Source organism: Stegostoma tigrinum, chromosome 29 (genome assembly GCF_030684315.1).
Source record: "Stegostoma tigrinum isolate sSteTig4 chromosome 29, sSteTig4.hap1, whole genome shotgun sequence".
NCBI lineage: Eukaryota > Metazoa > Chordata > Chondrichthyes > Orectolobiformes > Stegostomatidae > Stegostoma > Stegostoma tigrinum.
Genome location: NC_081382.1, coordinates 33,578,221 through 33,592,198, shown reverse-complemented (window position 1 = coordinate 33,592,198; position 13,978 = coordinate 33,578,221). Strand labels below are relative to the sequence as shown.

The following is a 13,978-nucleotide window of genomic DNA, read 5'->3' as shown; positions in this document are numbered from 1 at the left end:
TGGTGTTGGCATGCTTGTCTTTAATTGGTCAGCGCATTGAGCATAGGGGTTGGGAAGCCATGCTGCAAATGTACAGGTTATTGGTTTGGCTACTTTTGAAATACTGCATTCAGTTCTGACCTCCCCGCTATAGGAAGTATGTTGTGAAATTCAAAAGGGTTGAGAAAAGATTTGAGGATGTTGCCAGGTTTGGCGGGTTTGAGCTACAAGGAGAGACTGAATAAGGTTGGGACTATTATCCCGGGAGTGTCGGAGGCTGAGGGGTGAACATACGTAAGTTTGTAATATCATGAGGTGCATGGATATGGTGAACAGCCAAGGTATCTTCCCCAGGGTAGGGGATTCCAAAACTAGAGGGCACAGGTTTAGAGAGAGGGGAAAGACACAGAAGGGACATCATTTTCCACACAAGAGGGTGGTACATGTATGGAATGAGCTACCACAGGAGAGGGCAGAGGCTAGTATAACATTTAAACGGCCTCTGGATGGTTTTAATAACTAGGGTGGGTTTAGAGGGCTAAATACTGGCAAACAGAACTCAAATTTATTTAGGATATCTCATCAGAATGGATGAGTTCAATTGAAAGATCTGTTTCTGTGCAGTATGTCTCGATGACCCTATGTGGCCCTGCATAATTGAAGTAGAGCCTCCCTACATTTGTGGCATTCATGGAGAGAGAGGAAGTAACAATGAGATGACTTCCAAAAACATTAGCTTGCTCTCTCTCCATGGATACTGTCTGACCCATTGTGATCTCCAGCATTTGTTTTCAGTACGGATTTCAGCATCTGCAGTAATTTGTTCCTACTTTTGTATTCAATTCCCTTGGCAACCAAAGAATAACTATCATTAGTTTTCCTAAATATGCACTATAGCTGTATAAAAACCTCTTGAAATTCTTACAGTATGTTTCCCAGATCTCTATCTCAAGAGCTCTGCAATCTCTGTCCATTGATGTAGAATGCTTCTTTTATTTTTTTTAAATCTCCAAAATGGAGAAGTTCATATGCTCCCACATTATACTCCATTTGCCAGATCTTGTCCCGCTCACTAAACCTATCACATTGTAGCCCTATCTTCTCTTATTAACTTAGTTTAGTCAATTCCCACTGATGGGCAAGTCAGATCCCAAAATGAGATCAGGCCTGACAGTGGTCATTTCGCGGCACATTGTCACAGAAGGCTGCAGTGTGTCTTTAACAACAGAAAAAGGTTCAAAGACAAAAAGCTATCTAGATACAAAACAGATTTTTTTTGGGGGGGTGGGAAACAAAATAAACAGCAAAACAAAGTTTTAATCTATTCCCAAATACCATCACTAAATAGCAAGTCACAAATGTGACACAAATCACACATCTATGTCCAATCTTTAAATTTAAACTTACTGGATCCTACCCAGTTTCTTACCTATGAACTATGGAATCTTCTTACATTAATACCCACAAAAACTGAGCACTAGACTCAGTGATAATGGGAGCTGCAGATGCTGGAGAGTCCAAGATAACAAAATGTGAAGCTGTATGAACACAGCAGGCCAAGCAGCATCTCAGGAGCACAAAGGCTGACGTTTCGGGCCTAGACCCTTCATCAGGAGAGGAGCACTAGACTCTCTCAGTTTCAACTATTCTATCCACATCCAACGAATCAACTCCAAAGATGTGCTCTTTACACAAAAGAGAACAGCTCGTTTTTTTACACTCAACTAGTCAGAGGGAAGGAAATGGGAATTTCTGAAACAAAAAAAAAATGCAAACTTGCATTCGTATGCCTTTACAGCATTCCTAAGTGTTTCATAATGAAGTGGTCACTTGTTTACGGTAACACCAATACACTATGGAGTAAGAAACTACCCAAAGTGGAAGGCTTGGTGGAAGAAGTGCTGGTATGATAAGAAAGATGATAGAATAGTCAAGAGTCATATCTCGCGTCAACATAGGAAGAACAAAATCTGATTTTTGCAACAAAAAAAGACATGCAGAGTGGTGGGAACACCAAACAAGGCCTCAAAGCCAATAACTCTCTATCAGCCATTGAGGAAATGGCCAAATGAGAGATGGCATCGTAGGGTGGAAGCATGCATAACAGGAAAAAGTTCAGATTCTTGCAAGTTGAGACCAGTTCAGATCGCAAAGTATGGCAACATCATCCTCCGAATTGGGTGTAAATAGTACGACGAGGCATATTTATTATCTAATACAGGAGTGCTGTTTGACGCATTCTCTTCTAGAAACAGATTCAGGGTTAAGGTTAACCATAACTCTATCACTGGCAACAGCAAACAAAATCAGTGGACACCTTCACCAGCAGTTTTGAAACACTACACAAAAATGGTAAATAAGGATGGCAAATTAACATACAAGAGAATCTCGGCACAGTGGATAAGCAAATTTGGACTTTTTGGCTACATATTGTAGCTCAAACAGAGTAGATAAATGTTAAAAGGAAATTATGTATTTTTGAGTAACAAGGCAGGGTGGAGGTAGGTAGTGGCCAAAATTACTAAATGAAGATTAAAAACATCAGATACCAGAACGGCAAAACAGCCTGTTCCTGTATTGTAACCTGGAGATACTTTTCTTTAAAGTGAAAAATAAAACAGCCTACAATCTAGCAGACCACTTACCACAGACTGGACACCATGGCCAGAAACAAAAACACAGTCTCTAATCCTAGATCCTGTTTCTCAACTCTTTAAGGGGTGTAGTAGTAATCTCGAACTGCAAGCTAATGCTCTGGGAACATGGATTTGAATCCCAACCGTTGCAGATGGTGAAGTCGGAATTCAATTTTAAGCATAAGTAATATAAATACATTTAACAGCACCAAGTAACCATTGTCAATTGTAGTAAAAATCCACTTATTTGCTGGTATCCTTAAGTGAAGAAAATCTACCATCTTTACCTGGTCTGGTCTACATGAGGGTTCAGATCCACAGCAGCATGGTACCCAGTTCTCAGAGCCCAGTTCTGAGAAACAGTCACCAGCCCTGAAACGTTACCCTTATTTTTCCCCCCACATCACAGATGCTGCCAGGCCTGCTGAGCTTTTCCAGCAACTTTGTTTTTGTTCCTGATTTACAGCATCTGCAGTTCTTTCAGTTTTTATCTAAGCATTTAGGATAGGCAATAAATTCTAGCCTAGCAAGCAAAGCCCATATTCCAATGGATTTTTTAAAAACAAACTTTCAAAGTGTCCAGGATTCAGAGGAGGAAAAAGCAAACATTTTAAAAGGTCACTTGACATTCAGTTAATGGTGGCAGAATGACATTATAACATGGAAGCATTTTTCTACTGATCATTCAGAATGATCTAGTGTGCCCATCAAGCTCAATCATACACCCTCATCCTGTGAGTGAGAACAGCAGAACAGAAGAAAAGAAAACTAAACAAGTTCAGAATTCCGTATCTCACTACCTCATAGGGAGATTCTGTTCCATGTGACCAAAGACTTGCAGCCAAGAATCAGCCTATTCAGTTACAAGGTGGTGATCCATGACAGAAACTCATAGCCCACACTATACTTCTTCCTCAAACCTTGGGTCAGCAGACAAGCTGCCATCTTGCAGCTAAGACTACATCTCTATAACCTGATAAATTGACACATTCTCTTCCTAGTTTGGGTTGGCTGAATTGGGTAGATGTAACAAAGGAGCCAAATTGTAAACAAAGTAATTATAGTTCAGAAGACAGCCATTACATCCATTTTTATTTCCAACCTCCCACTTCTGGCTCTACAGCCCTATTGGAATATTTGCTTCAAGCGTCAATACAATTTTCTTTTAGATTCATTGATAGTGGAAAAGAATACTACTATCTCCAAACAATAATGTTACAATTTTGTTTTTTTTTTATATAAAAAAATCACTCACTGCATAAAGAGACCGTGATGTCATGATGCAGTTGTACAAAATGCTAGTGCCTCATTTGGTATATTGCATGCAGTTCTGGTTGCCCCATTACAGGAAGGATGTGGAAGCATTGGAAAAGGTGCAGAGGAGATTTACCTGGATGTTGCCTGGTCTGGAGCACAGGCCCTATGAAGAAAGACTGAGGGACTTGGGTCTGTTCTCATTGGAGAGAAGGAGGCTAAGAGGGGATTTAATAGAGACATACAAGATGATCAGAGGATTAGATGGGGTGGACATTGAGAGTCTTTTTCTGAGGATGATGACTTCAGCTTGTACAAGGGGGCATAGCTACAAATTGAGGAGTGATAGATTTAAGACAGATGTCAGAGGCAGGTTCTTTACTCAGAGAGGTAAGTGCATGGAACGCCTTGCCTGCCAATGTAGATAACTCAACCACATTAGGGGCATTTAAACAATCCTTGTATAAGAATATGGATAATGATGGGATAGTGTAGGGGTGGGGGTGGGGGGGGGGTCTTAGATTAGTTCACAGGTCAGTGCAACAGAGGGTCGAAGGGCCTGATGTTCTATGTTCTATGTACATCCCTTATCCAGTTTCGCTTGCCCAAAATTTTAAATTGGTGATCACTAATATTTGGACCATCAGCCAACAGGATCAGCTTTTTTTTAAGCCTACTTAAGCCTGTTTTGTGCTTTCAGCAAATCTGTCACTCAATCCCCTTGATTCTGAAGGTGAATAATCTTCATCATAATGAGAAACTTTGCAGTTTCCAAAACTAAATTAGCCAACTCCATTTAGATATCCAGTTTCAGTATCCCTGGGCTAAGCAGAGAACAAAAAAACAAAATCTAAATTCCTGCAGACTTCAAATGACAGCAGGCCCAAATGTAGTAGCAGCAGCTCCCCTCCCAGGAAAATATTCCATTTGTACTATCTAGGCTCAAAGTGTGACAATTTAGCCAAACATGAGTCACTACTTTCACTAGAGGAGGGTTAATAGGAAACAAAACAAATTTTAAAACAGTACATACAATTATGAACTTGACTTTTAAACGTCTTCACAATAGCACTACAGCAACAGTAAGCCATTTAGCCCTACAAGTCTGTTCCACCAGTGAGATCGTGCAGATCTTGGGGCTGACTTCATGTATTCAATATGGCTAAATATTCTTCACACCTACTGGTTAACAAAAATCTTATTAATCACAGGTTCAATATTAAACAACTAACACGTCATCTGATATTCACTGACCTGTTCCAATTGTCTACATTCTTCTGCATACATGTATTTCCTAGCCATTGCTAAAGATCTGTTTCTAACATTCAATACACGCCCGCGCATCTGAAGCATGCAGTCTACTCTATTATCCAGAAAGCAATCACTGCTCACAGATGCTTCTGTGAACTTCATTGAGATGGGAATTTGTTCTTTGGTTTCTTATAAGGAAGAAAACAGAAGGAAACAACTTAAAAAGACAGATAGCAAAAACTGCAGATGTTGGAATCAGAGACAATACAGTGTGTGGAGCTGGAGGAAAGGACAAAGCAATTTTAGTTTCAGTTTAAATTTTGAGTTTTGACAAACCTGCTGCATTGTCTGGAATTTATTCACATGCATTTAAATGCGGCCTTTTTTTAAAAAACAGAGAGAGTCCAAGCTGAATAAGCTATTTGGGATTTCTAGAAAGCCTCTGACAAGATGCCACAACTAAGGCTACTAAATAAGACCCCATGGTCTTAAAGGAAAGGCAATGGCATGGATATTGGATTGGCTGACTGGCAGAGGCAGCGGCTGGGGTTAAAGGGGTCTTTTTCAGAGTGGCAGCTAGTGGAGGTCTGCACAAATATTCATGATATACATTAACGGTCTGGATGAAGGAACTAAGGGCTTTGTTGCTATGTTTGTAGATGACAAAGATAGGTGGAGGGATAGGTAGTGTTAAGGAGGGAAGGAAGCTACAGAAAGCTTTAGGCAGACTAAGAGTGTGGACAAAAGTGGCAGATGGAATAAACTAAAATCGGGAAGAATGCAAGATTACACACTTAGGTATGATGAATCAAGGCACAGACTATTGCCTGAATGGGAGAATGCTTTGGAAATCTGAAGCACAAAGGTTTAAAAGGGACCCCTGAACTAGGTCTCCTAAAGTCCAGTTGGCAATTAGAATGACAAATGCAATATTAGCTTCATTTTAAGGGGACTAGAAAAGAACAGCAGGGATGTTACTTTCACGGGTGACCTGGATGTGAAATGTGTTAAGCATGATTAGTAAGTTTACGGATGATACAAAATTAGGGACACTCATGAACAGCAAGCAAGGTTATCAAAACTTAGAGGGATCTTGATCAGATGGGGAAAGTGGGCTGAGGATTGGTGAATGCAATCCAATACAGCTGTGTGAGGTGTTGCATTTTGGACAGTCAAACCAAGGCAGGACTTGATGGTAAGGTCCTAAGGAGTGTTGTGGAACAGAGGGACCTAGGAGTACAAGCACATGATTCATTGAAAGCAGTGTCACAGGTGGACAGGGTGGTGAAGAAGGCATTTAGTGTGTTGGCCTTTATTAGTTGAGGCTGGAGTACAGGCGTTTGGACATTATGTTACAGTTGTCCAAGTTGTTGGTGAGGTCGCACTTGAAGTATTGTGTACAGTTTTGGTCACCCAGTTATAGGAAAGATATATAGTTAAACTAGAAAGCGTGCAAAGATGATTTATGAGGATGATGCCAGAACTAGGAGGCCTGTGTTATTTGGGGGGGGAATTGCCAGGATAGGACTTTATTCCTTGGAACATGTGAGAATGAGGGGTGACCTTACTGAGGTGTATGAAATCATGAGGGACGTACATAAGGTGACTGCATGTAGCCTTTTTCCTAGGGATGGTGAATTGAAAACTAGAGGGGGCATAGGTTTATGTTGACGCAGGACCCAAAGGGCAACTTCTTCACGCAGAGAGAGTGATGCGTACATGAGCGGGCTGCCAAAGTGATTGAAACATGTACAATAGCAGCATTTAAAAACATTCTGATAGGAGTCGTCGAGGGGGACATTGTCCAAATGCGGGCGAACAGAACTAGCTCAGTGGGCACTATGGATTTGTTTGGGCTGAAGAGCCTGTTTCCATTCTGTATTACGCTATGTATTGCTCAGGTTGTACAAGGCTCTAATCGGACTGCATTTGGACCATTATGAGCAATTTTGAGCTCCTTACCCAAGAAAGGATGGACTGGCTTTAGAAGGAGTCCAGAGGTTTGTTTGAAAGGGTTTGTCATAGGAGGAACAACTGAGAACTCTTGGAAGGACTGCCGGGGGATCTCATGGAAAAATGCAGAATACTGGAAGGCCTAAAGATGATGTTTCCACTAGTTGGACTGACTGCAACCCGAAGCCACGGTGTCAGAGTGAAAACATGACCATTTAGAATTGAGATGAGGAGAATTTCTTCACCCAGTCAAGGCTGACTCTGGAAATATTTGCTGCAGAAATCAAGTCATTGAATGTGCCTAAGATAGAAAATAGATGGGTTATTAATAACCAAAGAGTTCACAAAGAAAGCAGAATGGGGTTGAGAAACATATCAGTCATCAGCAAATCGCCTAATTCTGCACCCATATCTTAGTTCAGTGCTTTAGAATGCAAGGACAGAAGAGAGGGGCAAAAGTCGTTGCCAACAAGCTATTCCAACACACAGAGACAAACAAGATTCCTTTTAGAAAGAGATTCAGAAGCATCCAGTTAGTCTGCAAGTTCATTTGCGAGAAAATCTCAAGGAGCAGCAGCACAGTTTAGTACTTTCCAAAACAGTTAAGGCAGAAGTAAAGTCCTGAGTGTATTAGAAGTCAGCAAGAAAACAAAAATACTCGAGAGAAAGAAGTCTTAAAAAGATGTCCGAAAAGGTCATCTAACAAACCAAGGAACCAGTTCTGAAGAACAGTCACCGGATTCAAAACGTTCTCTGATTACTCTTCAGAGACACTGCCAGACCTGCTGAGCTTTTCCAGAAGCTTCTGTTTTTGTTCCTGATTTACAGCATACACAGTTCTTTCAGTTTTAAAAATCAAGCATTCAAATGCTTTTTCAAAAACATCAACCTGCTCAGAGATGGCTTTTCACAACTCAGAAGCAAGGGGTCTTGAACCTAGGTCTCTTGGCTCAGAGATAGGGACAATACCACTGTACCGAAAGACCTCTATCAACAGTCTTAAGAAAGATGCGTTAAAGCATAAATGAGCTATTTCTTTAAGGGTCTCTTGAAGGTATATTAAACTAAAAACAGCATCAAATGAAAGCAGATGTTTGCCAGAAAGAAACCAAAGTACAGTTGAGCCCATTGAACAAGGAACTTTTAGCATAGCAGCAGGGTGACCCTTCATTGAGTCACCAATTTGAACTTTTCAGGACTAGTTTCTTAAATACCTCAAAAGATTTTTATGGAAATATTAGTGTTTTTAATCATTTTCTAACTTGTCAAAACTAAGCTCATCTTTGAGTGAAAGGGTACATACACACTTTGATGACAGATTTTAAATGTCCTTTGTCCAGCAAAAAGAAATGCAGAAACAAAAAAAAAAATCTCAAAGGTGAAGTTTAGTCTAAAGATTTTAGAGGCAGTTGAGCTTTTCACAAATTGTAGACTTTGACAATGGAGTAATGACATGAATCAGAAAAGGGAGCATCATATTACAACAAGAGAAAAAAATACGATCAGTGCCTGCTTTTAAGAGGGTAGTCTCACAACGCACTTGCAGCAACCTTACCAATACTCAGCAAACTGCAGTGAAATGGTTTTGGTCGAACTAGTTTATGATTAAAACAAGGGAGCAAAACTTTTAAAGTTATATCAAATATATTGAGGCAAGTGTTACAGTTGCAAGACCAAACACTAGAAATTCAGTTGATTATTAGGTAGGTATATTAAAACTTTGCTCTGATCAATGAACATCAGATAAAAATCTCTACGTCAAATTTTCCCAAATATTCTTGCAGTCTGAGGCAGCCAACTTATTTCCAAATATGTAGAGGCAGCATTTCTCAGGTGAATAAGCATACTTAGCGCTACATTACTGAGCACAAGACAACGAACAGAACTGTGCTGTAGTGTCCCTATCTTTTTGACAGGTTCTCAAATCCCACCTGTTTCTAAGGAGTCATAACTTCTCTCAACATGCTGATTAAAACCACCTCCAAGACACCAAAAAGCACACTGTTGTCCCTTCACACTAAAACAACTTTGATTGCAGCCTTGAAAATGTCATTCTGATCCCCTCATTATTTGCCTATAATTGTTTAGCTATAATTTATTTATAAGTATTGCACTTTGCTTTATTATTTTGAAGGTGGAAGGCAGGACTGTTGCTCAGATCTCACAATTTTACTTCAATCTTGCAGTTGCTTAACCAAAAAGCTGCAGGACAGGATCTAAACTGAAATCACTAAATTAAAATAACAGGCATATGTTGCAAAAAAAAAAATCAGCACAGCCAATGCAGTGCCATTAGATCCACATTTACAATACTTGTCTACATTTACAGCTATTTAAATATTTACTGATGTTAGATCTGCAGAAGCACAAACTCTCCAAGTGCAACCTGTGGACAGTGGTTGACTGAGGAATATAAAGACTCTGATGAACACGCATGCATAGAGCACAACTTTCCACAAGCCACTTGCTTGACTGATTTCATATCCTTCCTCTTCCCAATATGGCCTGATCAATTCAATGACACAACCATCCTCAAATAAGGACTACTTTAACTTATTGGATCACAAATCTGAATAAAGCATTAAAGTACCAAAAATTGAGAATTTTAAATTTTGTTCATAAAGAGAAACATGAAACACTTAGCAAACACATTTATAGATACGAGTGAGAAATGTAGACAGGATGTTTCCATCAAGATACAAATACTTAACGAACTAAGACAAAACTTTTCATGTGGTCCACCTTTATAATGCTTAAAACAAAGGAGGAATGACAAGAAAGATTAAGACAGAGATGCTGAATGGTCTGCTGAAAGCCAATGAAAAACAGATCAACAGCCTTAGTCTTTTCTTAAAGAAAGTTAGAACGCTAGAAGCAGCATGAAAGGATGGAGTGAAGCTCCCACAGAACAATGATTTTTAGTTACTGCTTTCAGCAGTTGCTGGGGTCTTAAAGCTGTACGTGGAAAGCCTTATTCCCCTCTGACAGCTAAAACAAGGGGTTCTCTTCCTGCCTAGACCATTCATCAGAGAGGGGGATGGGGGGAGGGAACTGGAATAAATAGGGAGAGAGGGGGAGGCGGACCGAAGATGGAGAGTAAAGAAGATAGGTGGAGAGAGTGTAGGTGGGGAGGTAGGGAGGGGATAGGTCAGTCCAGGGAAGACGGACAGGTCAAGGAGGTGGGATGAGGTTAGTAGGTAGCTGGGGGTGCGGCTTGGGGTGGGAGGAAGGGATGGGTGAGAGGAAGAACCGGTTAGGGAGGCAGAGACAGGTTGGACTGGTTTTGGGATGCAGTGGGTGGGGGGGGGGGGGGGGGGGGGGGGAGAGAGAGAGAGAGAGAGAGCTGGGCTGGTTGTGTGGTGCAGTTGGGGGGAGGGGATGAACTGGGCTGGGCCTCCTGCACTGCCACAATGATGCCACCCGAAGGTTGCAGGAACAGCAACTCATATTCCGCCTGGGAACCCTGCTGCCATATGGTATCAATGTGGACTTCACCAGTTTCAAAATCTCCCCTTCCCCTACTGCATCCCTAAACCAGCCCAGTGCATCCCCTCCCCCCACTGCACCACACAACCAGCCCAGCTCTTCCCCCCCACCCACTGCATCCCAAAACCAGTCCAACCTGTCTCTGCCTCCCTAACCGGTTCTTCCTCTCACCCATCCCTTCCTCCCACCCCAAGCCGCACCCCCAGCTACCTACTAACCTCATCCCACCTCCTTGACCTGTCCGTCTTCCCTGGACTGACCTACCCCCTCCCTACCTACACTCTCTCCACCTGTCTTCTTTACTCTCCATCTTCGGTCCGCCTCCCCCTCTCTCCCTATTTATTCCAGTTCCCTCCCCCCATCCCCCTCTCTGATGAAGGGTCTAGGCCCGAAACGTCAGCTTTTGTGCTCCTGAGATGCTGCTTGGCCTGCTGTGTTCATCCAGCCTCACATTTTATTATCTTGGAATCTCCAGCATCTGCAGTTCCCATTATCTCGTTCTCTTCCTGCTTCCAGATTTGAATCAGAGGTAATCTATTTCACTGAATTTACCTTTGCCAAGGGTGTTTATGGGATGTTATTGTACTGGAAAAGTTAATTAGTAGTGAATACACATTATTTTGTTATACATTTCAATAAAGTTAGAATTAAGCCCATCCCTTTATGTTTATTTTGTCTGTATTTTTACATTACAGTTAAAATAAAGTGTGTTCTGTCGAGCAGTTTGGTCAAACTGCATCCGGAATGCAACAACTTACACTTACCTTTAAAATAAGAAAATATAGGTCCTATATTAAAAAGGGAGAGTTTGTCTTAATATATTCCAAGGGGGGTTTGGTCTGGTCCATAACGCACTCGGTTATTTGTTTGAAGAAATCACCAAATCAACATAACAAGGAAGATAAAAGCAGCCAAGATAGTTTCTCTGACACTTCTACCTTGTCTGTATTGTTAGTGCAAGGTTCCTTACACTGCTGGATTCAGCAACCTTTTCAAGTAGTATAAGTAATGTCCTCTTGTATTACTGTACTGGTCTTGTTTTTTCATCAGGTATTAAACATGATCCCATTCCATATTTAGGTAGATTCCTGACCAGTACGTTGATCAAAGATAAGGACACAAAAGAGGACGTGACGAATATTGGATCAGCCATAATGCTATTGAATGACAGTAGTCTCGAGGGATCAAATGGACTGCTCCTGTTCCTGTTTGATTTTATAGTCAAAAGAATTGGGGGGAAAAACTTCCATGTTATTCAAATAGGAGAGCTCTTTTGCTACTCTAGCGATTATTTTTGTGATGTTGTTGGAGGGATAAATAAGTCAACTGGTAATTATTTTCGATGCTGTTTTTAGAATATTGCCAAGCACAAAATGATTGCTGCAATTTCCTCAATGGTCACACTTTACTTGTCCTTAATTGGCGGTGAACTGTTTTAGGATGCTGTATGGACATATATGGTGTTTATACATTTAAAAAAGGGTTCATGCAATAGCTCAAGCAATTTTTAAAAAATGAGTAATTGAAAGATTCCCCAATGACTTATTACATCCTTAAGAGAAATAGGAAGTAAAAGTACATAGAACATAACAGCACAGTACAGGCCCTTTGGCCCTCGATGTTGCGCCGACCTGTCATACCGATCTCAAGCCCATCTAACCTACACTATTCCATGTACGTCCATAAGTAGTTCAGACTAGCTAATATCTTCAAAAATCAAAGATTCATTGGCCCAAAACTGGCTTCTCCATGACATCAAATTCACTATCTGAATGCAAGTTAGTCTTCAACTAAAAAAAAAGTGAATCACTAGTTCACACATGAAGCTTAACTGCTTTTAGGAATATACGTATTTCAAAAAAGTGAAAAAGAAATTTATTTTTTCACAAGACAGAATTAAACATTATTTATGCTGTTAGTGACAGCTAAGTACCAAAAGACTCTTCATTGAAGAAAGTATGATTAGTCAGCAAGGCTACAGAACTGAAATAAATGTTAACTGTACCCTAAATAGATTCATGACTAACATACTTGAAAGGAAATTAGAATGCAAGAATCATGACTGGCAATGTTCCAAAGCTAACATTAAGAAATTGTTTTGTAGCCAACTTTCATTGCTAAAGGTATGGGCCAATATCTTAAAGAATAAAATTGTAGGTCTCTGCAAAAAAATAAGTTTGTGACACCCAAGGCAAGTGTCAACAGCAGAAACAACCCTAAAAGCCAACAGTTATAATTACTGCAAGAGCAAACATGCACAGATGACAGAATCAACAGCAATCTGCTTGATTACTGAACCAGTAGCAATCATGATTTTTGTAATTTGCTTTAAGATCTGATAAAAACAAAATCCTGAAGGCCAGGCCAGTAATCAATGTGGTCCATAGGATTTTGAAATCATACATAAACTACATTGAATTTTTGACTGGTGTATTTCAATTAATTTCCACCCTTCAATAAGGATATCACTTCATGAAGTAATTATGACTTTCAGTACTTAAGTGTCCAATAAAAATAACCAAACTAAAATCAGCCATAAGGCCCAGCGTTTACCTCAGAATCTGAATCATGATGAAAGTGCATGAATATTCTAACACTGTACACAGATAGGGAGAAATATGTAGATTCAGTGATTGTTAAATTTGGAGCACAATGAATTCTGTGGAAATACTTTCCTGCTCCATTAAGATCAAGCATGTTTCTGACTAAAATATTGTTGCCAAGAAGCTGGCAAATGATCCATCTCCATCAGATTTTAGTCTGAAAGATGGCCAGTATATTCAATGCTATCACCAGGTTTATTTAATGCACTGCATTCCCAATACATTGCACACTAACCAGTTTTACACTTGTGTCATGTTCATTCAGAACATCAAATTTCTACAGCTTTCAATGACAGACATTGCTAAAACTAGGAATGAAATTAAAGCCTTTCATCTCACCTCAGAATTAGGAAAGAAACATCTTATACAGCATGAGAAGATGGTGCTGATTGATTGAGCCATTGAGATGGAAAAACAACAAGAACAATTACCTGTCAATTTTAATTCTTCGGTTCAGCAGGTAGATTCGGACTAGTTGTCATGTGGATGTAGCAGAGTTCAGCTCAGTTTCCACACCCCCCACCCCCCAAAAAACTCCTTTTGCAACAGGATCTTGTGTATGTATATACACAGCTTCTACCATACGCAATGCACCTCGTTGCGAGCCCAGCTGACTGTCTTAAGTCGTTTTCTGGTGTATCTATTATCGCAGTCTGGATTTTTAATAAATAATTTCCAATTACAGAATCATGCACTTGAGGTCTTCAAGGTCAGGCTGGTACAACATGATTGGATGTTTCTAACTGCAGCATGCCATTGAGATTTGTCGTCTGAACAGGTCCACTACTCACTGAGACATATAGCCGACATAATTAG

The 13,978-nt window shown here is 40.3% G+C and overlaps 1 protein-coding gene across 1 annotated transcript in view; it reads right to left on the bottom strand.

The window, feature by feature from the left end:
• Positions 1-13,978, bottom strand: part of rapgef1a (Rap guanine nucleotide exchange factor (GEF) 1a) — a 202,547-nt gene that overhangs the window by 146,766 nt on the left and 41,803 nt on the right. The window lies entirely within an intron of this gene.